Raw genomic sequence first — 25702 nt, 5'->3', positions numbered from 1 at the left:
CTTAAAAGATGCTCTCAACAGACTCCAAATATGGTGCAAGGAAAACAGTATGGTCATAAATACAGAAGAAAAAAAAACGAAAACCCTACTAGAAACAACACAACAAAAACGAGCAAGGCTAGATAGCGACAAACTCCAGGTTCTATTTGACAACGTGAGCCTTAATATGACCTTTCAAGATAGAATTCTTGATGCATTCGGATATAACAATCTTACTTGGTCTATTCACATTAAACATGTTTCAAAAACGATTAATTATTATCTTTGACTTCTGAGGAAAATCAAAACATATATTCCTCTTCAGTATAGGGTCATCTTTTATTAAAGTTATATTCAGCCATATTTGGACTACTGTAATGTAATTTAGGGTAATACCTCTAATTCAAGCATAACAACACTTATAAGACTCCAAAAATGTGCTTGCCATTTAATTCTAGATCAAAGTATAGACAATTTTCAGGATGCAATGAATAATATAAAGGTTTTAATAATATATGAAAGAATATTTCTTAGAAAGGTCAAATTGATGTATATAGTATTCGGAAAGATATTCCTGTCTATCTAAGCAATATATTTCACCAAAGAGATGCTGATGGCACTCCAAATTTAAGGTACATAAGAAGTAAAAGTTACATTATACCAAGGCCAAATAAAAAATTGTTTAAAAAAAAAGTTTTCAATATACCGGTCTACTAGTATCGAACAACATTTCCAGTGACATAAGACAGGCTCCTAGCATTTCTTCTTTTCATAATCAATGTCTTAAATGGATGAAATCTTTAGAAAATTGAACAGTTCTAGCGAAAACAAGAACGCCTGCTTTTCTGTAATTTTGCATTATTTTCATATTTGAATTTTTCAATGCAGGATGATATTTAATGTTTTATATATGTTTATGTTTTCACAGATGCCTGTGCGTGTACTCCAGGCTTGATAATTTGAATTTTAAAATTACCTAATTATTTAGTGTCAAGCCAGATTTTTCACATCATATTGTATATACTGTATATATTGCGCATAACATATAGAATGCCTCAAGGTAGATTAGTTCTATAACTAACTGAGTTACCTTCTCTAAATAAAGTCTTTATTATTATTATTATCCATGATAAATGTAAGACAAAAGTATTATGCTTCTTTATTTTTCCATGGTTTTACTAATGAAACCTCCACTTTGAAAATATTTAATATTCTTCATGAACACTTATTTTTCTTGCATACGACATAAAATAGCATCTGTCATTAGTATAGCATCTGTCATAAATATAGCATCTGTCATTAGTATTTAACGTGGACAAAACAGACGTACGTGTGCATCTCATCAACCATCCATCATAAATTGTCCAAGCCAGGTTAAATGACAGTAAGACAAGGTACTCTTTCCAGGAGATAAATTATTAATGATTATCATCGGGGGCCCCGAGTGGCCGAGTGGTCTAAAGCGCTCTCCGTTACAGATCACTGCCATCTCACCTCTGTCTGCGTGGGTTCGAGTCTCGGATTCGGCCAATGTGGGTATGTGAGAAAGCTGGCCAGTAGCTTCTCGAGGGTCGGTGGTTCTTTCCGGGAATTTCTCGGGTTCTTCCTCCACCAATTAATACTGGCCGCCATATATAGCCTATCGTGTGCTGAAAATGGCGTTAAACCCTAGAATAACAACAACAACAACAACAATGATTATCATCAGTAAATTAATTGTGTCATTTATAGATCAAACTTAGTGTGCTTTAAAAAAAAAAAAAAAAACTTTCCTTTATACCGCTTTTCAATGATGGTTTACGATTCTTTCTAACAATTATTAATGGTGCAAATGCCATTAACTTTGCCTCAAATATTTTGACTAGTATAATGCTCAGTTCTCATCAACGCAGAGAAGCATGCATTTAGTGCAAGGTGATTTGTTTGAATTTATTTTAGTGAGGCCACGTGCTGCATTGGACATCAGTGGTCATTGAAGAATGATGTTAAGCTTGAATTGGTAGGCACTTGCTGGCCCCACATAAACACCACGCGTAGGGCTCTGATAACATCTGCAAAATTAATTAACACGGGAGAGGCAAAAGGTTAGGTCTTTGGAGCTTTCTCATACTGATCATTCTGTGTTCAACTGGCAGCCTGGTAATTTATGATAAGGGAGTAAAAGGATGTCCACTGATAACCAGATAAGCCAATGTCCAATCTGAACGGTCTGCACACGAGTGAGAACAATAACATTGACCTGATGGTCATAAGCAAAGGTCAACTGTACCCAATGTATCTTTCCGATATATTAGAATCCATTTGGTCTCCTGTCAGAGAACAATAAAAAATGGAATTAAGAGTATCGATGTTAGAAAAAAGATTAAAGAAACGTCATGTGCTAGGAACTAGCGGGAAACTGTCTTTTGCAGAGAGTGGACAGCTGCATTATAGATCCATCTTGCTAATCCATGAGAGCAGCGACGGTAGATGTTAGTTCCAAATTAAAGCAATGGCCCTTGAACTACATATATTGACCAGATAAAGAGCATGAATAGCCTGTTAAATTACTCAACTAAATCTTACATACAATTGACCAGTGTAATTGTCTAGTACTTTTGTAAAGGTCAGGCGTATCATAACTATTACTTAATACTGTCGATGTGATTTTCCAGACTAACGTCAAAAAATCTACATCACCTGGTATGGTAATAAGTAAACACACTTCTTTTCTTCTTTGCTCCAGAGCGATTGTCGTTGTCGACGTCGTCGTCGTCGTTATTATTATTATTATTATTATTATAACGTAGTCCATTATCCCTATATACAATGGCACTGACATATTTCCTTAGTACTTCTACGCATAACATTATTGGGATATAATTTCTTTGTACATTTTGTAGATATTATTATTATTATTATTATTTTTATTATTATTATTATTATTACTGTCACGCATGGTGTTCTTCATTTGATCCCAGCTTGTAACCAGGTCAAAGGTTCGGTTTGATGCTTTACGTCAAAACACTTTGTTTTTCTGTTTGTAGGCACAATAAACAATTCTTTGAGTTTTATTATACAACTTTGTTTGGCTAAAGGCGGCATACAACATATATGTAGTTTACCTGTTTTAAGACCGTTCGTCGATTTTGTCTTCTTTCGTTCTTCTTCTCTTTTATCCTGTGTTGTATATTTTCCCGTCATTCGAACTTGCATGAGTCAAGAAGTTCTCTTGGCTTTGTGTTTGTATGTTTTGAGGATGTAAGTTTTTCTAACTGACGAATTGCATCTTTAGGTTGAAACATTGGCAATTTTTTTGTATTTGCGCAATGTGATAAATTCTTTTTTTCAGATATTTGGATATGGTTTCTAGCAGCTTGGCAAGACCAAGAAATGGCAGCTTTAGTAGATTCTCAAACTGGGATTTTAACTGAACATGATCTTCCAAAAACAGTCCTTATGTTCTAGTAATCGAAGTGTTGATAGAGAAATACACACAGGCTTAGGCATCTGCTCTGGCTACTTCAGTGTGCAGAATGTAGCCTATTCGCGGAAAATACTCAGTTGGAGCAAAATTTATTTTCAATGATAGCACTTTTGCAGGAGGTCTAGAATCACAGGAAGTTGACCATAATACTTGTCTCTGTATCCAACTTTTGAGATCTGAGAAAGTTACACGAAGAAATTGATTTCAGCTGAGTTGGTGACCAGTTTATACTCTTATTAAGGTGTTTACAGTGGTCATTATTTTGCTCGCATAATAAATAGATACATATAGATTTGGAACAGATTTTCTGCAAAATTACGTTTCAGACTGGAAACGTATTTGATACTGCTTCTCAAACTGGGACTCTATTTACAAAAGCTTCTTTATTGGAATATTTAATTCTGTCAGATTATCAACTCAAAGTATGTAAAACGATCTCTATTTTTGTATTTTGTAGATATCTCGTGGTATAAATGAGTTTATATAAAAGAACGAAAAATGTATCACATTAGTTGATACATATAGTCAATTCACTCGATTCAAGTCAGCTTAAAGAAGAGTCCTAGCTAATATACATATTCAGGATAGGTCATGCTTTATTTACATAGCATACACAAATAATACTATCATACAGGTTGCATAACTTTTAATTAGTACTCAACGAAGATTCGAATCCAGGTCCGCGAGCAAACGGCTGTCATAGCCTTAACTGCACGCACCAGCTCAGATTCCGTCACGACTAAGCACACATCACCAAAAGATAATGCTAAAAAGTCGGTGGTGTATGCATTCATGTCTTCGAATCCCATTAGAGTAGGAATTAAAAATTCTCTAACCTGGATAATAGCATTATTTGTGTTAAATATCAATTCTGTATAGTAATATCAAGCACACTCCTGTTTTGGTATATATATATATATATATATATATATATATATATATATATATATATATATATATATATATATATATATATATAGTGAGGGGGCAAATTTCTGTCGATCTATGAGACCAGAGAACAATTAATTAGATTTATGGAGACAGGCGCTAGTGAGGCTAATTACACTTTTGTTTATATAGCAGCCAGACGGACTATTAGGGACACGGTTAAACTTCGATTTCATAGTGGAACTGTCAAAAATTGAAAATTTCCATAAACCGTTAGTCGCAACGTAGAAGGTCAAATTGACCCCAGATTTGGCGCCTAGTTATAAAAGGCGGTAAATACATTTAATCCTGATTGGTTACGCTAAATAAGAGGCGTGTTTCCCACACTAAATTTCCTAGTTTTAAATATCGCCTCATCGGAAATCTAATTTGTCTAAGCTTTGCTGCAAGAGTAAACGTATGTGGATTCCGAGAGGAATTTGAAAGATATTCTCTCTCGTAAAACACTTATCCAATGGACAGGAGTTCTGAAGGTTCAACGGTCACAAGTTTGGCGGAAGTAGAGAAAAAACGTTGAAAGCACAGGGGAAAATAGCTCTTCCGACGTATCATCAGATGTATCTACGCACTGACGCAATCAAGTAGCCGTGTATCTACATGCTTACATTACCACCTACCTACACAAAGAAAGAGGACCGATGGGAGGCGAAGCAGTAGAAAGGTTGGAGAGGAGACAGAAAAAGGAAGGAAAGAAGGAGCGAAATGACAGAAAACAGCTACAGTGAAATTCGAGGGAACCAGAGCTAAGCAGGTTATGCAATTGTACAAGACAACGACTTCGATGTTCACTCGATCGTATGATGACTAATTCTATCAGTAAAACAGATTGGCTATTTTTATAAATATATTTGTGTTTTGAAATTCGGTGAAAGATTTATTCGAAAGATGTGTATCTTCCTAATGTATTGTATAATCTCCAGTATTTATGTAATTAATTAAATTTTGATTCTTTTCGTACGGGGTCTCGTGTCATTCTGTTTTATATATCTGCTCAGATCCTGTTTATTCCACCTATAAGGTTACTCGAACCGGGCAATAACACCGAGTGCGACCATCTCCTAGATAACGAGAACCGAATAAAGCGGACACCTTGAAAGAAGGTATATATATATATATATATATATATATATATATATATATATATATATATATATATATATATATATATATATATATATATATATAAGTACAGACACACGTAGTGACACATTCCAACCTTACCTAATAGCTGGCATTTGCAAGAGTAGCAGCTTGATTATAATGTGCTATAATGTGTAATTTTTCGATGTGAACGTACCATTTTAAATACCACCGTTCTCTAGAGACCGTGACCTATATAATCTCCAAATAACAAGATTACGTTATATCATTTTATGAATTATGTGATTGGAATTATAAAAGCAATAGAGGTAGGCAAAACTTTGATGTGTAGAATACACACACACACACACACACACACACACACACACATATATATATATATATATATATATATATATATATATATATATATATATATATATATACTCAAAGTATGCGCCTTAGCGTGACATAACCAAACTGACATACCTAAGCGTGACATACCTAAACGTGACTTACCTTAACTGACACCTAAATGTGTCATACCTACACTGACATACTTGCACGTTTTGCACGTTAATTTGAATGATTCATTAGAACTGCATAAGTGCTTTGATGTTTGGAACATGTTAAATTGTTTCGTTATTTTAGGATTCCGTTATTAAACCTATCACACTTACCTGTGCTTTGCCATTGTTTAACTAATAGGATCATGAACTTATCTCGTCACTTCACAAACAGATGATGCAATTTTCTAAAACCATTTAACAAATGTTTCTTATTCGTATGGGATCTTTTAAGAACTGCATATTCCATAAAATAGCAAAGTCACAAAACTCAAAGGCTAAATAAACAGATTCTGGCATGAAGCATAATCAGACCCAAAATGAGTCACTGAGATCAAAACAACGTAGCCCTATGCTGCATGTTATTCTGTATCCAAGGTTGGGAAGAGAATTACTGTTTACGTTAGCTACGCTATGCATATCCATAAACCTCAGTGAGCCCCAAAGAAAGGTTATATATATATATATATATATATATATATATATATATATATATATATATATATATATATATATATATATATATATATATATATATATATATATATTCAATTACTACGAATAGTCTTTGCATGACTGAGTTAGTGAGTAAATTTGACTTTGTACAGCAATATAGTGACATGAACATCGAAAAATGATCATTTGATTGAAACAGTTATTTCTATATTTGTATGCTTCTTTTCTGTAAATATGTTTCACGTGTAAAATTACCCTTTTATGTATATCGTAAATCAAGATTCCTTATCAGACTCTGCGAGAAAGTAACACTGAAATAAAACTATCTCATTCTTTATATATGGTGGGTTTTTTCTACATTTTCCTGTTTAGTTTTATTGTGTACTGCATTTTGTGTTATAAGCAAGAAAATTAATAATAACTTTTAGAAATTCTTGTTTGTTATCTAGGTTTCTCCCTCCCGTCTTTCTTTAATGTCTTCTATAAATGAATTACAAGTGGCATATATTTTTGTTTCTGATTTTTATAAATGACGACGAAAACGACAGTATTAACAAATCCAAGGTATTGGTCATATCGGCTATAAGCATGCAGTACAAGCCAAACGTTGCAATGCATACAAAAAAGTGATGCTGTAAAAAAGATGTAAAAATATATAGACCTACTTATTCCTTGTATCCGCTGCATTACCAAGTACCCAGTCAAAGCAAGGTACGAAACACTGCATGATACCTATTGAATGATGTGAGTCCTGCAGTGTTTTTATGCAATATTTTTATACGAAAGAATGAAGACATAATAACATGACTTAGCACGAGCAACATGTATGTATGAACTTACGTACGTACATATGTATGTATGTATAAATGTATGTATGTATGTATGTGTGTGTGTGCGTGCGTACGTCGTATGTCTGTCTGTCTGTCTTTGTGTGCGTGTGTGCGTGCGTGCGTGCGTACGTCGTCTGTCTGTCTGTCTGTCTGTCTGTCTGTCTGTATGTGCGTGCGTGCGTGCGTGCGTGCGTGCGTGTGTGTGTGTGTGTGTGTGTGTGTGATCTGAATTCAAACAGTCTTTTTAGCAATGCACAATCTGCATATCGCCCTTGCCACAGTACTGAAACTACTCTTCTAAAAGTAGTTAATGACATTCTCTCTGCTTCGGATAGCGGAAAGATTACAGTCCTCACCCTCCTTGATTTGTCTGCAGCATTTGACACAATAGACCATGATATATTACTGCACCGTCTCCAACATGTATTTGGCATTCATGATACAGCCTTCCTGTGGTTCAAATCCTACTTGGTCAACAGGACACAAATTGTGTCTGCAAACGGAATACACTCCAGCCCAGCTAATCTATGTTGTGATGTTCCACATGGGTCTGTTCTTGTGCCTGTTCTCTTCATTCTATACACTCAGCCGCTCTCAAGTGTCATAGATCATCATCCAGTGTCTCACCAATTGTATGCTGATGACGCCCAAATATACAAATCTAGCCACCCAAATGAAGTTGATGCTACCATCCAAGGTGTAGAGAGGTGCATTTCTGATGTGAAATCATGGATGACATGTAACAAGCTGCAGATGAATGATGATAAAACTGAGGACATTCTGATCACAACATAAAGAGTTTCTCATTCACATCCTTTACCTCAAACAATAAATATCAGCAACACCAACATTAAATTCACACAATCAGTACGAAACCTAGGTGTTACTCTGGACAGTACTCTCACATTGCACCAACATGCCATGAACATATGCAAGGCTGCATATCTTGAGCTGAGACGCATCAGCTCCATTCGCAAATATCTTTCAGCTGATGCCACTAAAACACTTGTGTGTTCATTAGTACTTCATCTCAATATCTACTCCAGAAACTTCAAAAGTTCAAAGCACAGCTGCTCGGATTATACTTAGAGTACCACGATCAGAGCACACCTCCCCGCTGCTCTGTACCCTACACTGGCTATCCATTCGATCCAGAATCAAACACAAAATGTGTTCTCTGTGCTATGTTTCACTGACGGACTCCAGTCCAACATACCTATCCGACCTCACCCATGTGTACACACCAGCAAGATACTTATGCTCCTCTTCTGACAATCGTATGCTCATTATTCCCACTATGAAAACAAAGTCATATGGACAACGTTCTTTTGCATACCAGGGTACAGCAACGAGGAATGAATTGCCCACTGAACTTAGACACAAAGACACAGTGATTCCATTCAAGAGTGCTCGTAAAACTCACTTATTTCGACTGCAAGAACAAACTTAAAGACCTAATAATGTTTCTTACCTTAGATATTTTCAGCATGTTTTTTATGTTTTCTAATTTCGTGGTGTTTGTTTTTTGTAATCATATCATTATATGTGTTTTTTTTAATGTTATATGTGTTTTGTAATGTTGTAAAGCGGTTAGAGCTCTAAATATTAGGCGCTATACAAAATCCTCAGTATGTATGTATGTATGTATGTATGTATGTATGTATGTATGTATGTATGTATGTGTCCTTTCTGAGAATACTAAGTTCATTTCATTTTATTTCAAAATGCCATTTCTATTAAGATATTCCACAAAATTTATTCATGGAACTTTGTGAATAAAATATCCATATAACGAAATTGTATAATTGTATCTAGAAATCACACAAGTAAACTTGTCCTATTGTTTTATAGTCATGTAACTAAGAGAGATAGTGACTTTAAATTGTATACTATGTAACATGTCTGCACGTGAAGAGTTTGGTAAGCATGTAATTTCGTTGATTAGTGGGACGACTGGTAGGTGACTGGTGGGGTTTGAATGCACATAGTATATACAAATGGATTCAGCTTTTTTAGTGTTATAGATTACTTTGAAAAGCAGTGCAGAATTCCCGTGCGTTTATTTATCTGATATGTACAGTACTTTTTGGAAGTATGCCATGCAAACGATACTGCCAATTCGACAGGATAATACCCTGAACAAATTCATGAATCAATACAATCTCGTGTTGATATTTAAAAGCTGAGAATGCGAAAATTTTGAGAATTCATTACTTTTTTATTGGTACATTCTATAGAGCAAATGGTTTCCACCCACGGATTAGTGTCTACTTTATATAAAATGTAATACAGGTGATGAAGCATGAAATGCAGCTTTTGAGAACATTCTAATTTGAATGTACTGAAATCAATTTAAAGTGCATATTTTGCAAATAATGGCGCAGAAATCGTGGAATAAAAGCATATCGAATCATCGCCAGGAGTCCAATCTGGTGTAAATTAGAAGTTTTAATACTATGTGAAGACACATTTAGTTTAACTGTCCATTTAAATTTGAAAAGGTTTATCACTTTATATGAAAAAGATGACCATTCAAGCAGTAGCTGAAGGAATGACCTGGACTAACCCTTGACACACGCTGAACTTTATATCCGTTGACCGGTATCTGAAGCGGATGAGTGGATACAATTCAGAGGTAAATTGCCTACAGACAATCAAAGTCTAGTTAGTGTTGCCGATTGTTGGGAACTTGAAAAAAGAAAATAAGAAATTGATAAAGGGAAGACAGATTGTACGACAACTAATTAAAGCCAGACAGATTACCACTTGCTGTCGGACTTTATACAGCGTAAGAAAGCATGCTTCTTCGCACAAATATCTGTCCATTTTTCCGTGTCAAGGGCTTCCTTCGTGGATGAATATATCAACAAATGCACAAATGTACATGTTTGCAAATATACGTACATAAAAACATATATACTAGGTTCTTAATTATAAAGCATTTAGTTGAATTTAGTTAAAATGTTTGCACGGGTGGACAGCAATTGACAAACTTTTTTTAATTATAAAAGCATTTAGCAAAAATGTTTCGGAGTAGACTGCAATTTTTACACACTTTCTCACTCTGTAATCTTAAAAATAAAATTATTGCTAAAAGATGAAAACAATTTCAAACGAAAGTTTAAAATGCTCTCCTCTTATAATTTCTTCTGAAAAACTTACGTGAAAGCCATATATTATATTAATAAAAATTGCATAAAAAGTGGCATCGAAAATATCGCTGACTTTCATACCATCAGCTGTTCTAATTCTGCGCTCAGCCCGCGCCATGCCAAGCATTAGACCGCACCATGCTAAGGCTTATACCGCAGTATGCACTGGAATTATCTGTTCGTAAATATACAATTATTTTCCATTATTCAGCTTTGATCTCCTCGCATGGTGACACTTCATGCAGAATGAATTGTTAATTAATCTACGTTTATTCAACTACCACAAATCTCAAACGAGGCGTGTTTAATATTTTGCCCTGATCCCGCCCAACTATGTAGAATTACCTGACAATACTCCTTTGATAGGAGCTCGATTTTCATTGGCTTTTGCAACGCTGACTTTCAGCAGCTATGAGACAGGTAACACTTTGGCAATCTCATTTACATTGTGGCTGGTAAAACTTCGTCTACTACCAAAACAAATTACGTTCTTAGTGGGATCATATACATGGCATCGCCCAGAAAACTTTTTTCGCTACCGGTATCGGATTTGAAACAGTAGTCTGAAAGAATACAGGAATGGGATTTATAGCCTGTTCGTATAATACTTGGCGAGTTTAAAAACATGTATATGTTCCAATTAATTACTTGACGCATGTTCGCCAACACAAAGTAATCAACCATTTGTAATCATCGTGATCGATTGAACGTTTAGAAATATACAACCACGTTGAGTTTTGCATGTACGTCGTAAACGACAATCTTCTTGCTACGTGTGGTATTCTTTCAATACGTAACGTACATAAATGTTAAACATCTCCCACCCCACCCCATCAATATTGTACAAACCAGGGACTGAATAATTTACATGCAGATTGTATAAAGTACAAATTTTAAGTGACCCCGTGTTTTAAAATATGGACATGTCGAAAACTGTTTACATTACTTCTTTCATTGTTCAAAATACAGGATCTTTTCTTTAAATCTGTTATCGTTCTATGATAATATTTTCTTACAAATGCTTCTTGCGATGGTGATGGAAGGTGACATCAGGGAAAGAAGTTAAGAAGTAAATATGTTCATGGTAATCTGCATTTTTCATTAATATGGATTCTTATTTCTTCTACATTTTTATCGTTGTGTTTGCATACTTGATTTATTTATTGTTTTGGGAGAATGTTGAACCTGAATTAGTCACATTAACACCTTGGACATTTCCTTCGCAGATCCAAAAATATCCATTAATATTTCCCTTTTTGTAGGGGGAGGAGGCGATCCAGAATTATAGCCTCCGTGGGAAGGGAAGGAAGCATACAAAAATAGATGATTGTTCAGTGAGATGGAATTCCCGCATGGGGTCCAGTTGATGAAGATCCTGGAAGCTCTGGAATTTAAAGCATTTTCAGGGCAAAATTTTAGTCATCTAACTGTAAATAAAACTTACTCTTGGAAACGTTCCGGTTGCTTAGCTCATCTTATATATGGGGAAGGAGCGCCTGCTTGGCCTCCCCCACTCCACGCAACCCAGATTCGCCCCTGAAAATATCACGGACAATAGTATGTATGTGATATTTCTTGCAGTGAGAGGACAACCTAACTTGTAAACTTGAGTTCGATCTCTTTTATTTCATCACAAGGACAACCCAACTTGTAAACTTGAGTTCGATCTCTTTGTTTAATTACAAGGCAAACTATTATGTTTAAATTAAACATGAACGCATGTTTATTTTTTCCTGTTAATAATTGTTTTATAACGGATTAAAGTGTACCATTTATGAAAAGCTACGCAATTTTCTGATATGAAAAGTATACTAAAACCAACAGTTGCAATCATACTAACCCATGTACACACACACACACACACACACACACACACACACCTCTCTACCCTCACATACAACACAATTTATTGACCTTTTTTGTATAATTAAACAATAAATAGTTTTTCCAATTGTCTTAAATGTCTAACGTACTGGCGATAATACACGTGGCATAATTATAACTTAATGCTGAGAATATACATGGCATAATATATACCTTATTGCCATAGATACGCATGGCATAATATATAATACAACGTCAAAGACACATATGGCATAATACATAGTTTATTGCGAAAGGCACGCATGGCAAAATATGTTCCTTATTGCCAAAGATAAACCTGATATCATATATACCTTATTGCCGAAGATACACATGGCATAAGATATAATACAATATCAAAGATACATATGACATAATACATAACTTATTGCCAAAGATACGCATGGCATAATATATAACTTCTTGCCAAAGATACACACGGCAAAATATTTAACTCACTGTCAAAGATACACATGGCAAAATATTTAACTTATAGCCAAAGATACACATGACATAAACATAATATATAACGTATTGCCCAGGATACACATGGTATAATATGATTTATTGCCTATAATGCATGTGGTATAATATAAACGTTATTGCCGAGGAATACACATGGTATAATTGTAACATATTATCGAGGATGCACCTATCAAAGTCTCTGGCTCGGCCATTGTGGATATGTAAGAAAGCTTGCCAGTAGCTTCCCGGGGATTTCCAGGGTTCTTCCTCCACCAGTGATACTGGCCGCTATGTACACCCTATCTTGCGCTGAAAATGGTGATAACCCCCAACAACAAAAACACCAACGTTCAGTGCAAAGATATGTGCATTCCTTACTTATTTATATTGTTCGTTCTCGGGGGTTGGGCAGTAGTAGCATCAGCACGCGCATTCCAGAAAACAAGTCTTTAATATTTTGAAATGATGTTTCACTTAAATTTTGTAAATATATAATGTGTTACAATTTACTATTGCTTTAACTGTTTTGAATGGACAGTCTATAGTCAGTAGACCACACCTGTCGAATAGTCTTTCAAAAGCGAAAAATCAAATTGTTCTTCTTCTTTATCTCACAGTAGCAGTCGCTTTGACAGACCTTTCACGAGTTTCCAGAAATAGAGTTACACCATCTCAGTTGTAAAATTGGTCATTTGTACAATCATACTGTCAAACTTATGTCGGCTTTTAGTTATAGTAAAATAGCATCCTTCAAAATAAGTGGATTTCTTTATTGATTAATTACCTGATCAAAGCATTACATATTTGTAACATTATGTTGGATAATAAAAACCAAGGAAATAAGCACGTTGAACGATGAAAGGAGCTAAATCGAAACTACTTAGAATTAATATTTTATATGCTAATAACTTTGATTTAATTAAAAATTACATCAGTGTGAGTACAAGTGGTCATACTTTTTCTACGGTTGTCATATCCTGGTATACAGGAATCGAAAATGGAAATGAATGTCCTACCATGATCCAAGGGAAATGAAATATAGTATTTCTCAGAAGGAAATCAAACGGCCAATGTTCTGTCCTTTCCAGTCTATCATAATTAAATAGACGTAACAAAAGGTGCGTGCCTGGAAACAGTTTCATGCTATTAAGCAAGGGACCTAAAGTGATCTGTATCCCATTTTTAAAATTTCAAATACTTCGAGGACTATAGTGTGTCAATGTACAACAGCTTTCGCTCGTTTCTAATGTCACATCATCAATAGGACAGGACAATTCACGCAGGCTATGTCCACTTTTCACCACCGCTGGCCACTTAACCAATGACTCCTGTTTCGTCAATCACTGCCCGACAGTTTGGCTGAACATTGGATAATAGGGTGGACAGGGGAACTACAGACCACTTGCGGTGTCATTTAACATACTTGTTGATCTGGAACGCCCTTTGCCTATATATCACATTCTGATAATGATAACCCATCTTAGCATAACGTCTCAGTGTTCAGGCCGGAATTGTGAACAGATTCATCACTTGACGGAGACCATCATCTCAATGGCGGTCAAACATTGACTTGGGAAAGCGATCTGCTTAGAAATAAAATGTTACGTAGAATCTCGACATCTTCACTGACAACAAGACAGTTCTGAACACATTGCCCTACAGGGAAGCTGAATCTTTCTATAGTTTTCCCAATTGAATTAATTCCAAAGGGCGTGAAGAAATAGTTAGAAAAACACTTTTTAAATTCATTTTCATGAGACCACTCCGGTGCCCAGTGGTTAGAGTGTACGCTTCTGATGCGGTAGGTCACGGGTTCGAAAGTTGTCGGAAAGTGTTTGTCTGAAACCAAACGATGTTTGTATACGAAGACACTAACATTACACCGTTCTCATATTGGAACCGTTAACATAGAAAATAAAGAATGAAACAGAGGCTTCAATTCAACTTCATCTAGCCGCATACTAATCTTTTTGGCGTAAGAATCGAAGTATTACCCAGATTCCAGCCTTGTCACACCATGTTGTCCAATTTAAACCGCTTCTTGAATGTAGTTTAGTATAACGAACTTATGTCTTGTTAATAATCGGCGAATGAACGAATAAGTTGCGATAACAATTAAAATTATCCGAATAATAATATCATTAATTACTCAAATAGAAATAATATTGAACGAAATATAGTTCAAAATATTGTCTTTTTGTACAGTCTAGCGCAACAATCCTCTAACAAAGCCATAGGCTGATTTTTGGGGGATTTAATATCAAATTGCACTATTCGTCTCTTTATGTTTTATTGTATACATGTTCATATTTCGCAGAGGAAGTTGAACATGAAAACAGAAAAAAGTACTGCAGCATGAATTCGAAATTTTCGAGAAATATGAGATTCATTGTTAGACCGAGGATACATTGGATTGAATAAGCTAGGGTGAAGCGTGTTGACATCTGCAAATGTGTTTCTATTTCTGCCACTGAATGTTTGAAATCATAATGTGGGAAAAATATGAAGACTTTCAATTGCAATTATCAAAAAGACGCTATGGAATTTTATGCTTATTTCATTTTGAGTGCAGTAAGGAGGATGTAATTGCGCTTGTCATCGAAATCACAGTACAATTTCGAAATAAATGTGCAATCAAGATTGAAAACCTTTGACATGGCTCATGTAATTCGGATTTGCAGAACTAAGAAAGTGCATTTTGAGGAAATTCAGGATGTAAAACTGTAAGTATATTTTATTTTGCCATTCTTTTCACCAGCTAAAGAAGACAGTACATGATTTGTCACTTGTATGTTATTTGTAAGGACATTTTCTTGCGTCTGTTGTATACTGTAGCTAGCCTAAATACGAAACATTGTATCAACGCGGAATGTGCCAAAGCAGCTGGTATGTGGCAGTCCACGAAACATCTGTTTTAGTTCATTCAGAAACAAATTTAAACAACCACAACGTAGAGCGCCTCTTACGCGATTGTACATGATCTGTTTACAAATCAAAAGTGCTGGCGTCTGCGTCCATTGTTTGTTTACAATAGAAAGTAGTTCCTTTATGCATGTGAATGCTATATGTGTATTGGCGCGCGGGTTCAGTATCGTAAAATGCTGCACGATTCTGGCAATGTAAAGCTAACGGGGGAAAATATTGAACATATAATAAAACGACTTACTATATGCTCATTTTTTTCTCCGTTAACTTTGCTTTGTCCGAATCGTTCGGTATTTTCCGATATTCAACTCGCGTGCAATCCATATTGAATTCACGTGAATAACTTTTTATTGTAAACAAACAATGGACGCAGACGCCAGCACTTTTGATTTATTTTAGTTGTCTGGGGTTGAAATAAACCAACTGAATGAACTAAAGCAGATGTTTCGTGGACTGCCATGTACCAGCTGTATTGGTACATTCCGCGTTAGCTTTTTTTGATACAATATTTCGGATTTAGGCAAGCTATAGACGCCAGACAGGGTCCTTACAAGTAACATCTAAGTGACAAGGCATAAACTGTCTTCTTTAGCTGGTAATAAGAATGGCAAAAAATATGCTTACAGTTTTGCATCCTGAAATTTCCCAAAATGTACTTTCTTAGTTCTGTAAATCCGAATTATTTGAGCCATGTCATGGGTTCTGAAGCTTGATTACGCATTTCGAAATTGTATTGTAATTCCGACTGTATTCCCTGTGCAATTACATCCTCCTTACTGCACTCAGAATGAAATAAACATTATATTCCATAGCGTCTTTTTGATAATTGCATTTGAAAGTCTTCATATTTTTCCCACATTACGATTTCAAACAGTCAATGGCAGAACAGAAAAACACTTGCAGATGTCAACAGTATGCTGCTCCGTCGCCGCTGAAATCCGATGTACTTCATGTAGAATTTGCACATAAATCCAGCCCATAATCACGAAATTTCGTAGAAACGACAAAAAATGCCAAAATCTATCAATTCCAGATCAAATGGAAAAGTTGTTGCAATGAGCATTCATTGACAATATGACTCCAAATTTAGATTTTAAGTAGACCAAAACGCCATTTTCTTTTGAAAATTATGTTTAGCGCACGACCAAGTTCAAATTTATCTGGGCGGAGTTACGTGCGCATTAACACTGTTGTTGTTGTGTAATGACGAATCTGCGCTTTTTTATTTAGTTCTGAATACGGCATACATTCAGTTACTTTGTTTCGTGTAGAGTATTTTTATTTACATAATTAAGTCTTAGGTAGAATAAAAAAATGAGCATATAATAAAAAGGTTACTGCATTTGTATGGGAAAATATGAACTCGTTTTGTCGGTTGGATATACTGCACTCCCAAGATCGTGCAGTATTTCCATCCGAAAATCTCGTTCATATTTTCCCATAGAAATGCAGGAATCTATAAATACGTAATTGACTCCTAGTTTACTTGTTAGACTGGGTAGAACTGCATTTTATTTAGCAACTCCATCTGTTTAGTTGCTTCTAAAAGCTAGATAACCTTCAATGACAAAGTCCCATTATAATGTACGAATTAAATGGATAGTCCTTGAACTTGAATGTCTTATCTGACTTTTACGTGTGTCCTTGAACCTAATTTTTTTCCCGACTTAAATGATTTGTCCTTGAGCTTGAGTTTCGTATCTGATTGAAAATGCTTGTCATTCAGCTTGAGTTTCGTATCTGACTGAAAGTGTTTAATCTAGAGCTTGAGTTTCGTATCTGACTATAAAGGTTTCTGCTTGAGCTTGAGTTTTGTATCTGGCTAAAAGTGTTTGTCTTTGAGCTTGATTTTCGTATCTGACTAAAAGGCTTTCTCCTTGAGTTTGAATTTAACATAAGACTTCAAGGGCTTGTCCTTGAAATTGAATTTTTATCCAACTTACATGAGTTGTCATAGAACTTGAATCTCGTGTCTGACTGAAAGGGTTTGTCTTTCAGTCTTAATTTATTACTCAAAGATCTTATGCAGAATCAGGCCCTGTAGTCATGAAACTCTCGGAGCATAAACAAATTAACTCAGTCTCAAATTTAAAAACTGACAGCATGAATTTATAAAATGTTCACTCAGAGCAAGGTTAGAGTCATAAAATGTAATGAGTATCGTATTGCTAACATTTCTACATATTTGCCAAATTTTAACAATTGGGGTTTAATTCTAGAATTTCTTTTTATACTTTGAGACAGACAGCTTCGTGAATCTGGAACAAAGCGTACATGGAGAAATGTAAAATTTTAAGAAGAGTAATGTCAAAACTCAGATAGCTTTATCTACACCCTGTTTAAAATCAATTTTCAAATGATCGCAAGGAGGATTTATATACACTTGGATGACATTTTGACTGGACATGAATATCGCCATTCACGACAAATATCAAACATTTCTGTGATATCGTCAGAATGAAAAGTTCTAAAAGTATTCTTTATGTGCCATTGATGCATATATGTTCTGTTTCGTCCATCGTCTTCCGAAAAAAAGAAACTATTCAGATTACATTAAAAAAGATAATATTAATATTTTTCTTATATGTTTTACTGTTTTAGGTAACTTAAATTAATCCATCTTCCATATTGTTGTACAATTTGAACTTTAATCATTTCCATATCATCCATATGTTCTAAAGATACGATATTATTATATTTTAAAATGGCATTTTTCCAGTGACACATCACTTTGTATTGTACAGACTTATGCTGAGTAATTTCTGTTTGTCGTATGAAAGCGTTTGCGACAATATTGACATTTATGTTATTGGTCATTCTATTTATGTTAATATTGGATAGTGTTCAAATAACAACAATTCCAACCGAAAAGCAAACCAATCACGCCACAAAATTAAGACACAATCCGAATTTAAATTCCACGTTCATAATAAGGGTGTGTCCTGTATTGAAGCATGAACAACATAGGTTGCATAACGTTCGAATCTGGCGGAGAGCCCAGGGTGGAGTAGCTGACACACTGTCCATCAAACGCTAATGAGGCATAATTAGGGTTCAATTCGTGTACCCAAAGCTTAACCGACTCAATACAGTTATCAAATTCTTCGAACGAAGTTATCTTAATTCCAAGAGGACTCCGCATGACACTATCTTACGGTTATGCCTTCAAAATAAATTAATTGCCAAGCACTTAAAACTTAATTCAGTAATTGAAAAGAGATTGAAACCCTCTTGGCCTTGAATCGCCGACCTTCATTTTCGAGTTGCTAATGATGTTCCAAACAAATACAAGGGACAGACACAATCCAGACCTGTTGAAAGCAATCGAACGAAAACATGGGGCGAGATCATGGGCTCTATAGAATCGGCATCTGTTAAGAATGGCGAGGCAATATGGAGAACAAAGGTTATATAATCGAACCCTGTCGAACGCCTTTGATTTACCTTTGACTGTTGTCATCATTGAAGGTGAAATTTTCTAGAATCAGATGCAGCTTCCAATCGGACTGTACAGTTTCATAAGAGCTTAGCGTGAATTTTCCTAATCGCTGGAAACTCAAGCTGTATCCATCGACATAATCAGAGCATGGCTGACTCCCTATAACTACCATGTCACGGAAACGTACAAGGGATTTTAGTATTTAAGCAGATTGTCTATCTTCGATTGACGAGGATATGTCGGTCAGAATCACTATAACATAAAGAGTGATGCAAAGTTCTTGCGGTTAAAGAATTCTACATCTTCAACAAAGGTTATCGATATATTTGTGCATGCAAATTCTTTTCGGACAAAATTAATTTTTACTCTGTATTCAATTAGCTCATGTGCATCAACTACTGTGTGAAATATGGGAATAAACGACGGCTTTAAAAAATTACGAAAATAATTAACATATGTAAAAAACTGCATTCATCGTATTACATGGCTACCGAGCTCTTCACGATGATTACTGAGCTGTTTCCTATCTGGAAAGAAACCATAGTTCCAACAATTTGATCTTCGATAAATTATTATCAGTACAGCATAAACATCGTGTAAAATATTCAAACATTGCCGTATTTGCCTTTACTGAATAAAGCATTGTTCTTAATGTTTTGAATATAAAGTTCGAGGTCTGCTTCTAGAAATTGTCCTAAACGTTGGACATAAAAAGAAAACTAGTACAAATTTGGAACTAAGATTCACAACTTGGTTGGACGAAAACCATTCAGTCAGTATGTAAATCAGCTGTGGCGATTATATCGTGGGCCTATATATGAACATGGAAATTTCTCTGAGTACAGTTTCTTCTTGACTTTTTAATGAATGTCGAAAAATAACATTAATTATTGATACTCCGATAGTTATGTCAGAATGTAAACTATTGAAGAACAATTCCAACCTATTTTGTCTGTTATGGCGCCGCAATTAATCAACACTTGTGAATTAATGATGCACTGATAAAGTCAGGTCTGCACGAGTCGAAACTAATTTAGAAAAGCAAGTGGTTTTATAGAATGAATGCTATCACATCTCGATTCTCGGGCTTTCGTAACTTGGACTTAAGGAAATGTGTAATAACGCCAGTCGTCTATTTCTTAGTTTTAATGTATGGTTTATTTTATCGCATCAGCTTTTCGAATTTATATGGTGAATTTTGTATTATCCTTTAGCTGTCATTTTGATGAAGGATTAATAGTTACATCTCTCACTGTCATACACATGTGGTTACATACTTACCTATTCGGTTGGCATTGTCTCGAAGTATAGTCAACACGTTGTCTTCTTCTTCTCAGGCAGCGGTTCTTAACCGTTTAAATGGCGACGCAAGCTAGCTTTGTGGTGTTAGTCTCGCGACCCATCATCTTCTTCCCATCAATTGCTAAAATCCACTTTGGCAGGAAATTTTAAATTATAAGTCTTCGTCTCGGCGACCTACTCAAAACAGGATGGCGACCCAAATTGGGGTCGCGCCCATGGGTTAAGAAACACTTCACCATAAGGTATACTTTTTACTTTGTGTGAGTAACTTTTATGTTCACTTTATAAATATATATTGTTCTTCATTACCACAGGCATAACACAGGTACAGAAGGGCGATTAATTAGTACATTTTAGGGGTTTCAATTTTCCTGAAAGTAGATCAACAATAGAGACCACAAGATGCTTTTCATGCATAAAGAAAACGAATACGAGTTAAACAGGATAGCTTAGCATGGCTACGTGTTGTTGACAAACCATGAAACGAAGAGAGATCTTTTTCCGAAGAGACGTAGACCGTTTATGTTGAAACACGAGACTGGTGTACAACATAAATGAATTAGCTCACACACTCGAAAGTCCTCTCTATGCTTTCTCAGTGTATAGTGTGGACTTCACTAGCCTTAGGGACTGGATTGTACATGCTTATTTGAAATGGAGTAAATTTGCGAAAGGCAATCTATCATAGTTTTCTGGCGTGCTAATAAACACGAATAATCCCATTGACTCTAACGTAAAGGATGATGCAAATTTCAGTCAATTTTTATGAAATTACCTCTAGCGCACGCACTGTTTAAGACGATTTTTTTATATAAAAAAAAACAATTCTGTCATCGTTTGTAGATGCTAAAGATCATCTTGACAGGAGATACTTTTGAGATAAATGGAATCGATGGTTTAGCTTTGCTCACGATATGAGTGACTACTTGAAATCGGTTTACGTTTTGACCAACAAAGCCGTTTTTACTTTAGCAACAAGCGCATGAGTTGGGTTTCAAGGCGTGTGGTGATAATAACAGTGGGAAAGAAAAGAAGGGATGTGACGGCCATATGTATTTCGCGTGTTCTCCAGAATGTTGAAATTGAATGAAAGTTTTTGTCACAGGCAGAATTATTATTAGGGTCACAAAATTACAGTACTTATTTTTTTCAAAGCTGGAGAAAAGTATATTTATATATATAACAGAGGTAATTTAAGACTGAAACGACATTTTACCACGATCGGTTGATTAGATAGATATATAGATAGACAGACAGACAGACAGGTAGATAGATAGATAGATAGATAGATAGATAGATAGATAAGGGACAATTGTGTCGATATAGTTGTATAATTTCGAAAGGATTACATTTATTTAGACCTGGTCCTTTAAAAATAAAACAAATTGCTGGGTACAACAAGAGCTATCTGTCTGAGAAATCCAAAATATCGTTAATTTGATTTTTTTCATTGAGAACTATTTACCATTTTCTATTTCTTCTCTTTGATGTTATGTATATTTAACCGAATTATGTTTTGGCTTTTCTTGACGATATGTGTTAAATATATTATAATTTAGTAATTGACTGTCTCCAAAATCAAGGTCATTTTTACCTGACTAGAAACATTTATTTAAAAAAACAGACAAGACATAATACATAGCCAACATATATACGTGAGTGTGGATTAAATATTCAAATCACTATCAATGGAGGTAAATCTGTTTGTTTAGGTCTGAGTCCAGGACATCACATTTCCACCTGGATATTCCTAAACTTGTTGATAACTTTGAATGTTTCAAATAGAAGACTGACATACATCTTGACTATTATTGCGTTTTAGTGTTTTATAATGCTTTTAGCTTGATAAAAAAAAAGTATTCATTAACATATGAAGCAGAATCATTCTTATTGCTTGTTCAGTTTTTAATGTGGTTGAATTAATTTACTCAAATTATTATTCACTAGAATTACAAAGTGCTCAATGATATTCTTGAAATGTAGCAATAATTTGGCATTATAGTAAATTCAGACAAGGGCATTTTGGATTATATTATTGTAATATATCAAAAGACTTAGCTTTAACACGTCTTCACACTCCAGGCCATTTGGCACATTAGCTCAGTCGAGACTACAGGCATATGAACATATTCAGTATTGGAAATTGTTTGGAACACCGCTGGAATTCAGTTGGAATTTCATACTTTTGGACGTGTGATAGAACGTTTATCACTATTTGGGATTTAGTTCATAATACTGTACGTTCTTTTTAAATTTTCACTTTGTGTTCAAGGGAAATCCATTTTATGTTGAATTTTTACAAAACTTATAGGTTTTCGCTCTTTTCTGATACTTAGTTTAAGACCATAGATTCGTATCCTAGGGAATTCCATTTTCAAGTACCACAAACAAAGTGATACTTAAAACGGACAGACTATATCCTTGCTTAAATACTCTTTAATCTCACGGAAATATGTATATATTCAACATAACTGCCTTGTTGGGTCACGTTGCTTCTGCTTTCGGTATATTTGACTGTTCTACAATATCACCAAATATTCAGTCGAATGACAGATGACCCCATGGAAAAATCGCTTTGCCCATCATCACTGGAAAATTTCTTGCGGACGCCAATGCATGATGTATCATTCGTTTGGGGAATCTTATCTGTCACTATGTCACCTAAATTTAACTTTATGCCATAATTTCATGCTTGATTTATGGTAGATATAAATGGTTGAATTTGTCAGAAAATTACACTTATGACGTTAATTTTCAGGACAATAACGAGATAGATCTTATCACAGAATAAGCGGCAATATTATCAATTTGTTTCATGTCCTACAGCTGTGATGTTTATCTCAGATGTCAAATTCGTTTGCCAACAGTTTTGTTTTTTCTTTCTGGCTGAGTAGGGTGCATAAATGTGTTGACGCAAACATGGAACTCTGTTCCAAACTTTGACATCAAGATGTTATTCCTCGACGTTCAGAAATATTCCATATCTTTGAATGCAACTCGGCGAGTATAAAGTACTGTACTGGAAATGCTACATTCGTTCGTTCATTGCCTACTTTCTGTGTCACATGAGCTGTACAGTCTCATAGTTTCATCACTTTGCTGAAGAGCATAAAAGGTACAACTGAACTGTGTTTCTTATATGATCCTCTAATTCCCCTGAATTGATAAACAAACTTTTATCTTTAAATGTATGTAGTTAGATATTTCATAAAAGCACCTTTCTGCGAATTACTACTCCTACCTCCCTCCTTGCGATTTTTACTGTTCAATAACTTTTATCTAAATGGAAAAATAACATAAATTAAACAAACTTAACCAATATACTCTGTCTCCATATGACTTGTACATCAATGTGTAATCAGCTTCTTGAATTCAGCTATGAAAATACCCTCTTCAAAATAACCTATATGTTTAGCCAAGCCTATGACGTCAATGTAATATAATCATTTATATCAAGAAATTGGTGGGAAATATTCCCAGCTGGATGACACTGCTGGTAACATGAAATGTCATGTATGTATTTTAATTGGATCTTGAATACCAATGTGGTCTGATACGTCAAAAGAGTGCATTGTTGTGTTCACTAATCAGCAAACACCCATGTGTAGTATGCTTTCGTGGCAAAATAAAGTTTTAAAGCATCATCTCGCGTTTCTCATTTTTTTAAATAAAGATTCGCTTTTTCTGGTGGTGATGAAAATGAATAGAAATTTTATGACGTATTCTGCAAGGCTGTATTATACAATTCTTGTTCTTCCAGTAATACATACATTCATGCCAGATGTCCTCTCATCGAGGCCTTAATCTCACCGTGTATGTCCCTCAAATTAGTTTGGACGAATCTTGCACCCCGTTTTTGTTCGAAAACATTATTAGCAACTGCATTCAAAGTTGAGTGGGTTTCACTTTCTGTTCCACTGGCGCGTAAAATCTACACTGAGTGACAACCAATTTAGTTTGAGAAGCGTAACCTTGATCAAATATCATGGGGAGAGCACGGTAACTTAAAATAACTTTCCTCCAATAAATTTGATCCCAGCCAATTCATGAGTGCACAAACTACACCTCATTAGCCTAAGATGGACAGCGCATCAAATTTCCATGCCAGAGTTGGATCTCCAAAGTTATGTCACAATTCTATTGCCTGCTTCAAAGCAGAGACATCCATTATGATGATGGCCACGCCATTTGGGTCTTCACTGAAATAGGCGTCTGGGTTGGGTTTACGATATTTGTAACTAATGTCAATAAAGTATTCTTTAATTGGAAAATTGAATAAATTATTAAAAAGTATGATATTTTATATAAAATTATCTGAACACGTGATCCTTTAATGCTTCGTCATGAGAAACTTCTATATCAAGTTCTGAAAAAGTCATTCCTTTAATAACTAATGATCATTAATGACCAGAGTTTGGAAAGAGACAATCGAACTGAATCAAATGAGACTACCAACCTATGTTGAAAGAAGACTTCAAGTCACATGAAATAACACAATATCTTATTTATACCCTACCTCTACCTAGATTTCATAGCACAATATCGTATGTATTCTTGTCCTATTTGTCTCATGATCGCATGTTCAAAATTTAGGTAAAAGTTCGCCAATGCACCGCAACTGTGCTATGTGACAAGTCACACGTCACTGCCAACAGAGGAAGGGCCCAAAAACTAAGCGATTTAACAGATGGTTAGCTCACGAGCATCCTATTTGCAATATTCGGTAAATTGTTAACCCATGGTTTGAACGATATAAAGTATGGATATAAAGTATGGATATAAAGTATGGATATAAAGGATGGGTATAAAGTACGGATATAAAGTATGGATATAAAGGATGGATATAAAGTATGGATATAAAGTATGGATATAAAGGATGGATAGGATAATATCATCCACTAAAGCATGGAGACAAGTTCAACTCGTATTTATCGATTTCACTCCTTGATCAAGTAAACGAAGTCCTTGGAGTATTTTTTTTAGAGTTAATCATTTTTAGTTTGCAAGTTCACAGGCATTTATTTTTTCATGCCAAACCACAATATTACAGAACTAATGTGCAGTAATTGAATTTTGCTCTCTCGCTGTCTCTCGCTGTCTCTGTCTGTCTCTTTCTGTCTGTCTGTCTCTGTCTCTGTTCTTCTCTCTCTCTCTCTTTACGATCCTGTACAAAATGATATGTAATTACAACAAACACGCGGTCATTCATTCATCGTTCACCTTATCACTTT

The sequence above is a fragment of the Sinohyriopsis cumingii genome, chromosome 7 (assembly GCF_028554795.1).
Source record: "Sinohyriopsis cumingii isolate HCF-2022 chromosome 7, ASM2855479v2, whole genome shotgun sequence".
NCBI lineage: Eukaryota > Metazoa > Mollusca > Bivalvia > Unionida > Unionidae > Sinohyriopsis > Sinohyriopsis cumingii.
Note: the sequence above shows the minus strand (reverse complement) of the source record.